This window comes from Thalia democratica, chromosome 6 (genome assembly GCF_965202585.1).
Source record: "Thalia democratica chromosome 6, ktThaDemo2.hap1.1, whole genome shotgun sequence".
Taxonomy (NCBI): Eukaryota; Metazoa; Chordata; class Thaliacea; order Salpida; family Salpidae; genus Thalia; species Thalia democratica.
The window spans coordinates 6,137,036-6,145,417 of NC_139170.1; the positions used below are offsets into that span (position 1 = coordinate 6,137,036).

General features: G+C 28.9%; 2 non-coding genes across 2 annotated transcripts; both read right to left on the reverse strand.

Annotated features, from left to right (window-relative positions):
- Positions 1-3,112: 3,112 nt before the first annotated feature.
- On the reverse strand, positions 3,113-3,186 carry Trnai-aau (transfer RNA isoleucine (anticodon AAU)). The gene has a single exon. It is a non-coding gene; the product is annotated as a tRNA-Ile (tRNA).
- A 2,355-nt stretch (positions 3,187-5,541) lies between these two features.
- On the reverse strand, positions 5,542-5,615 carry Trnai-aau (transfer RNA isoleucine (anticodon AAU)). The gene has a single exon. It is a non-coding gene; the product is annotated as a tRNA-Ile (tRNA).
- Between the last annotated feature and the right edge of the window lie 2,767 nt (positions 5,616-8,382).

Sequence of the window (8,382 nt, forward strand, 5' to 3'; positions counted from 1 at the left end):
AGTAGGATATTGGATCTTTACCACCTGATGTTAATAGTGGTTTTTTCATGAAGACAATCCTTGAGTTTCCTGCATAATAAGTGTTTCTTATCGGTTGTCTAACTTCCTGTACTAACACATCTGAGCTTTTATTAATAATTAGGAATTTTGAAGTAACATCACATTTTCCAGGTCGTAATGTCTTTTTTCTATCCAATTTTTAAGTGTAAATAAATTGTATTGTTAACTAACTCTTGTGGATAATCATTTTATGAATAGTAACTTTATCTGTTTGATTTAACTTAGTAGCAGCTCTTTTATGTGCTCAATGACACAGAGTTCTGAATAGATTCCCTTTTCTCTTTATACTACAGTTGGATGAAAAATTCAAATAACAACCTGTAAAGATTTTTTTTCTATACACCGATGTTGAATTTTTTTTTTCTCGCTTAACTTTTACATCTAAAAAAGCAAGTTCATTATTTTTTTTATTTGCAACTGTGAAAATGATATGTTATGAGCATTATACAAAATATTGAAAAATACATCTACAATTTTCTCGTTGAAATCCAACGCAAAACAATCATCAACATAGCTGAGGTACAATATTTTGTTTTTTAAAGCAGGAATAATAGTTTACTCAATATAACCCAAAGGTATGTTAGCCTATTTTGGTCCCAAAGAGGAATATATGGCTATCCCGTCTTGTTGAGAATCAAACTATTGCTTTCAAAATTTTTTTATTGTACCTCAGGTATGTTGATGATTGTTTTGTGTTGGTCAGAAGCATTGAAAAGATACTGTGATCATGGTTGCCACTGATCAAGCTGAGAAAATATCCTGACTTTTTACCAAAATTTTCCTGACTTTTCTAAATCAAACTTATTCTAAAATAGATAATCTAACACTTGAAACTATATAAAGCTTTCAATCTTATCTTAATACAGTTTAAAACAACAGTTTTTTGCTGAATTCTATCATCAAACTTCCAGTACATCACTTAAACCATATGTGTATGATTGATGATTGTAATAAACAGCTCTATTAGCAAATTACTTGTATTATTACCTTATAAACACAGCTTGTCTGAAAAAAGACACAATTTTTTAGCATTTCCTAGCATAAATGTAATTAGATAAACAAACGACATATAAGGAACTTTTACAATTAAAACCTTGAATTAATAACGAACTTTCACAACTAAAATCTTAAAACAAAAATAATTTTTTACAGTTGAAACCTTAAAACAATAAAGAACACAATTTTTTAAAATTTCCTAGCATAAATGTATCTAAATAAACAAAACAACATATCAGGAACTTTTACAATTAAAACCTTAAATCAATAAGGAACTTTCACAACTCAAACCTAAAACAATAACAAATTTTTACAATTAAAACATTAAAACAATAAAGAACTAGATCAATTACTGTTTTTTTAAATGTATGTACCAAAATTTATTTTCTCCGTTTTTTTATTAGAATTTCAACCACTTCATCTAATGAAGATATGGTTTCCTTCATCTGAACTGCATTCCGTTTCATTTTCTTGGCAAGTAAAATAATTTGCATCATTTTATTTAAATTACTCTCATCTGCTGCCCCTACAATTGTTCAGGAGAATCTTTTCTCTAAATCAAGCCAAGACTTGTAGGCTTCATTTCTTTTCTTTTGGCACTCATTTATTTTTACTTTCATTAATAAAATACTTCCTCTTATCATTTAGTACAAAATTTGCAACAAATAAATATACTCTTAAATACTTTAAAAACTTAAGTTATTCTACAAAAAATACATATAATAAGTAAACTTAATCTTGGCATATACCTCTCTTATAACTTATTTTATAAATTTAAACAACTTTGAAAAAATTATAAAGAGGTAAAATATACACATTAACTTGTTACAAAAAATACTAAACTAACTGCTTAATTATAAAAAAACTCAATAATTTACTTGAACATAAAACACTTTGATTCTAAAATTATGCTAGATAAACTTTTGTGTATATATCACAGTTTCACTTAGAAGTGTCCTTGCTACAGATCATCAATACTAAAAAGATTAAAAAATATGCTTGTTCAAGTAGGGTACTTGTTCAATATGTTAACAGAAAGTTTTTGCAGTTTTGTAAAGGATATTTTACTAATTTATACCAGATGAAGGCATGGAAATAAAATTAAATACTTATGTAAATTTTTAGGAAATTTTGGAATTTTTTTCAGGTTTTAAACGACTTTTTTACCATTTGAAGGCTTTGGAAAACAAGGAATTTTGTAAATTCAAATTGACAAAATCTGACTTTTTTAAAAATTTTATCAAATTTCTTGACTTGTTTTCAAAACCCCATTTTTTCCTGACTTTTGTCATTTTTTAAAACTTTTCCTGATTTCCTGACTTTTCCTGACCGAGTAGCAACCCTGGGTGATGCTACTTTAAATGTATTATTTAATAAAATTCTTAATTATAACAAAAATGTTTATCTACATCAGAGGTTCTTGGCTTTTTTTTTGATGTTTTACTCTATTCTTAGATGTTATTACCAAATTTACCCCATATATGAAAATAGGAATAGAATATTTTGGTGTATCACCTTTTTTATACAAGTTATTATTTAGATGAAATCTGAAAGTAAAAAAAGTTATTTAAAACTAACATTTTGAAGATCAATAAGTATAAGAATGTTTTTTTATCAGTGACAAAACAAAAACTCTATGTAAAGACTTAGATGTTTGAACTAACTAACTAATACTATTGTAAAAATGACGAATTACAAAAAGACACTGAGTGTAAAAACTTTACTTATGCTTCAAAACTAAATGTAAAAATAGAACGTCCTCGGGTGGGCTCGAACCACCAACCTTTCGATTAACAGTCGAACGCTCCAACCGATTGCGCCACGAAGACTTGTGGTGATGGCTCATTATTTTCTTTATGAGCTAAGAAGTATTTTTTACTGCAAAACTTCAACACGTTAAAAATAGTTTAATAAATAAAATTATATAAGTATTGTTACTTATAATTACTGTTCTTAAGTAATAAACGAATTACAAAACCAACTTTAATAAATAAAAAGGTAAAAACTCCCCGTGACAGGCGGGAATACTCACCACTATACTAACGAGGATGAAATGTGGCCAGTACGGGGATCGAACCCGCGACATTCGCGTTATTAGCACGACGCTCTAACCAACTGAGCTAACCGGCCACACGTTTGATAGGCATTTATTACAAATATATTTCTGACTAGCGTATTATGACGTAATAATACCAAAAAGAATCATTTTGATAAAAATACTGTTTTTTTACAAGTACCATATGTATAATTGTGAAGTCTTAAAATTAACTTAATTTATTAAACTTATGCTATGGTTCGAAGTTAATGATGTTTCAGAACCCGTTTTCTTGTGAAAGTTACTAATTTAAAATCAAACTGTAATAATTCACTTAAGTAATTATATGTAAATATATCTAAATTTTGTTAGCTTTTTAATTCTTTAATGTAATAAATTACATATTAAAAATTAACTATGTGTTATCACATTTTATTACGCTTGTATTTAATTTAATAAATCTTTAAAACTACTAAAATGCTAGTAGACTTTCAACTCTAAAACATTTAATTCAAAACTTTGTGTTATTTTTCTTAAATTAAACATTTGAAAAAAAAATTAATGTTATTTTACAAAACTAAAAGATACTTGCTCATTTTATATTTATTTTAATTAGTACATATAAATCTTAAAAATAGCTAAACAAGTTAAACTGAGATTAAAAGTTAACTAACAGCTAGTATTTTAATTTTTAAGAAGTTTATTATTTTTTAGGTACAACTAAATGATTAATTTTTACTTACTGCATTTTGTTTTATAATCTATTTCCATTACAGAACATATTGAAAAAACTAGATTATTTTTTATAAATCTAATATGTTATAAAACAAAAAACGTTTTGTAAAAAGAAATTATCTATCAAAAATTTACCAGCAAAATTACATTTAACTACAAAAGAGTTAGTTTATCTATTTACTATTATAAACTAAATATGTTATACAATTTATACTTAATCATAAGCGTATCTACTATCACGAATTAAAAAAAATATATATAACTAGCAAAGATAGAGCAATAATGTATATTTAATAAAATTCGATTAATAGTTAAACTAGTCATCATTTTAAGAGAGAACAAAAGGGAGCTTAACAGGGGACTTGAACCCCTGACCGTTGGATTAAAAGTCCAACTCTCTACCGACTGAGCTAGCCAATTTCACGTCAATAACTTGATTATTACGTATATAAAAGTGATTATTACTTCACTATAGCATAACTTTGAAGTTTTGAGGCTATAATATGCAAAATATTAACTGTTACATATCATTAAACTGTGTTCATCAATGTGTTGGTAATTTTGAAAATTAAAATTTAATTTATTATTATATCTTTAATATTTTTCAGACTTTTCAGACAATATTAAACTTCAGACTTTATATAACTTTCTGGAATTATATTTTTATCACATTTTATAATGAGAAGTCTTTAAAAACTAATCAGGTTACGTGAACTGGTTGTATTGGGAATTGCAATTCATCATGCAGGAGACGATTTCACGACAGAAGCATCGTTGAAAAATTATTTTTAAACGAAAACCTCCTTGTTAATGGTTTGTTTGTTCATACTAAAAGTTAGGAACTGACTTGCTATTAAATATTGGTTTTATTTAGTGTTAACAGTTTTTGTTTTTCTTTCATATGCTTTTAAATGAATTTTAAAAAACTTCCTTTTTATGTCACTATAGTTTATGATATTTATTTTGTTTAGTTGTAGGTTTAAATTTTTTTTAGCAATATTACAGGGGTGCCACTTTACCTTGTAACCTGAAAAAACCTGGAATTTGACAATTAAGGCAAAAAACCTGAAACTTTAAATTTGATAAACTTTGAAAAAAATCTGCAAAAACCTGGAATTTTAAGCAATTTAAACATGTCAAGTAAAATAGTTTCGAACTGTCACAAAACATCTATCATATAGATAATTCTTTTTAGTCGTCACCAAAAACTTTTTTATTAAAAAACACTTTACAGTTACTTTACGAACTTTTTGAAGGTTAAAAATATAAGAATGTTTCTTTATCAGCGACAAAACAAAAACTCAATGTAAAGACTTAGATGTCTGAACTAACTTCATACTATTGTAAAAATGACGAAGTACAAAAAGACACTGAGTGTAAAAACTTATGCTTCAAAACTAAAAAATAAAAATACATCCTCGGGTAGGCCCGAACCACCAACCTTTCGATTAACAGTCGAACGCTCCAACCGATTGCGCCACGAAGACTTGTGGTGGTGGCTTATTATTTTCTTTATGAACTAAGAAGTATTTTTTACTGCAAAACATCAACACGTTAAAAATAGTTTAATAAATAAAGTTATATAAGTATTGTTACTTATAATTACTGTTCTCAAGTAATAAACGAATTACAAAGCCAACTTTAATAAATAAAAACGGTAAAGACTCCCCGTGACAGACGGGAATGCTCACCACTATACTAACGAGGATGAGATGTGGCCAGTACGGGGATCGAACCCGCGACATTCGCGTTATTAGCACGACGCTCTAACCAACTGAGCTAACCGGCCTCACGTCCGGCGGGCATTTCTTAGAAATATATTTCTGACTAGCGTATTATGACGTAATAATATCAAAAACAACCATTTTGATAAAAATATTTTGATTTATAACTACCCTATATACAATTGTGAAGTCTTAAACCTATGTACATTTTATCAAACTTATGTTTTGATTAAAGTTAGTGATGTTTCACAACTCGTTTTCTTGTAAAAGTAACTAATTTAAGATCAACTTTTAATATTACATTTAAGTAATTGTATAAAAATATACCATACCTAAGTTTTGCAAGCTATTTGATTGTTTAGTGTAATAAATAACATATTAAAAATTAACTATGTGTATTTTCATTTAAATACGGTTGTACTTTATTAAATAAAATCTTAAAAACTTCTAAAATGCTAGTAGACTTCTACTCTGAAACATTAAATTCAAATTTTTCTGTGGTTTATCTAAAACTTAAACATTCGAAAATAAAAATTAATATTACTTTACAAACTAAAAGATAGTTGCTTTTTTTCGTGTTATTTTGATTAGCACTTATAAATATTTATGTACTGTAAACAATGAGTGTACAATCTTTTATCAATAAAAAAATAAGATTATTGTTAACGCAACAGTGGAGGGAAATCTCTATTTCAAAGTGATGCAAACAAGCCTTTAGGGCAGGGGTCGGCAAACTGCGGCCCGCGGGCCAATTGCGGCCCGCGAACGGTAAATCTGCGGCCCGCGAGCACGTTATTTTTTTGAATGGAATGCGGCCCGCGAAAGAAATTTTTGTGGCCCGCCAGCATGTAAATGTGGCCCGCTGAGCAAAAACATATTTCAAGTTAAATTTTTTTCGGTAATTCGATTTAATTTGATTAATTTGGTTTTAAGTCTCTGTACAACATTTTAAAATAATTAGAAGAAATTACTGCTTTAGTTTAAAAATGTGAAAAAGACAGATTAGCATTCTATTAAGATATTTTTCTCAGTTTTAAATAGTGATGTACCCGACCCGGATCCGGACTTATTTTTCAAATTAGAATCCGGCCGGAACCGGACCCGGACTTTTTTTTCAAATTAGAGTCCGGCCGGAACCGGATCCGGACTTTTTTTTCAAATTAGAATCCGGCCGGATCCGGATATTAGACAAAAATGGCAATATCCGGCCGGACCCGGATAGTGAGTCCGGTACATCACTAGAATAAACTAGCCTGAGTCAGAATGAGGTTTTTAAAAACTGAAAAAAAAAAGAGTTTTAATCTAATAATAAGTAAAACAGCTAGCCACAAGGTTTCCAAATTTAGGTGTTATTTACAATTAAAAATCTGAAATCAAGTTCTTGAACAAAATACACTAGAAAATTACAAAATATTGAAAATTTAATCAGCTCAAACTCATTCAAAGTCTAAAAGAAAACTAGCCTGAGTTTTTATAAAAAACTAAACTAGCCTGAGGCAGTTCAAAATTTTCTAAAATTCCTAAAAATTTTCAAACTAGCAGAGTTGCCACTGTTTAAGTCAATAAAACTAGCTAGAGTGAGTATAAACAAGCCTGAGTCAGAATGAGGTTTTTAAAAACTGAAAAAAATACTTTAATCTAATAATCAGTAGAACAGCTAGCAAAGGTTGACAATTTGGTAGTAAAGTTGTGGACTGATTGTGGTGCACTTAAGGCCATAGGGGGGGTCCAACTTTTTTTTTTTACAAAAAATAACTTTGACTTTTATATAAAAGCTTTAAATGGTATACTATCAAAATCCACCCGCGTTCAAAATCCACCCGATCAAAATCCACCCGCATTCAAAATCCACCCGATCAAAATCAACCCGATCAAAATCCACCCGGGTCAAAATCCACCCGATCAAACTCCACCCGAGTCAAAATCTACCCGATCAAAATCAACCCGAGTCAAAATCCACCCGTTCAAAATCAACCCGGTTCAAAATCCATCCGATCAAAATCCACCCGATCAAAATCCACCCGATCAAAATCCACCCGAGTTAAAATCCACCCGGTTCAAAATCCACCCGATCAAAATCAACCCAACTCTAAATCCACCCGTTTCAAAATCCACCCGATCAAAATCCACCCGGTTTAAAATCCACCCGATCAAAATCAACCCGAGTCAAAATCCACCCGATCAAAATTTACCCGAGTCAAAATCCACCCGATCAAAATTCATCCGAGTTAAAATCAACCCGAGTCAAAATCCTACCGACACAAAATAAACCAAAGTCAAAATTCAACTGAATCGAAACAAGCACCTTGTTTATTTATTTCTTTTTAAATCAAGTATCATTTAAACAAATCTCACCACTCTAAAGTGACAATCTTAAACAAGTTTTATTTAAAAAACAATTATAAAATCTTGTATTTTTGTCCCTTATAAATTGACTTAAGAATATAAAAACTGTACTACAGATTGAACTTATTTTGTGAGGTTTTTTGAGTTGTTATTTGGTGTTTTTGCTTATTATAAGGAATTTTTGACAAAAATATTTTTGTTTTTTTGATTACTGAATATAATTTTGAATAGCTACAGCCGGCAAGCAGCTTTTAAAGGTACTGTTGTTTTTGATATAAGTATAACTATAAGAGCTAATAAAAGTTTAACAACGTCAGGATAAATAAATTAAAGTTTTACTATACAAATATGACTATGTTTAAACTTTTAGAAAACTAAAGGATGTGCCAGAAAAAATAATCTTGTATTATCTCAATCACAATTACACGACAATCAATTATAATTTACTGTTTCTAGGTATAAAATTTACTAATTTAGAACTTTTAA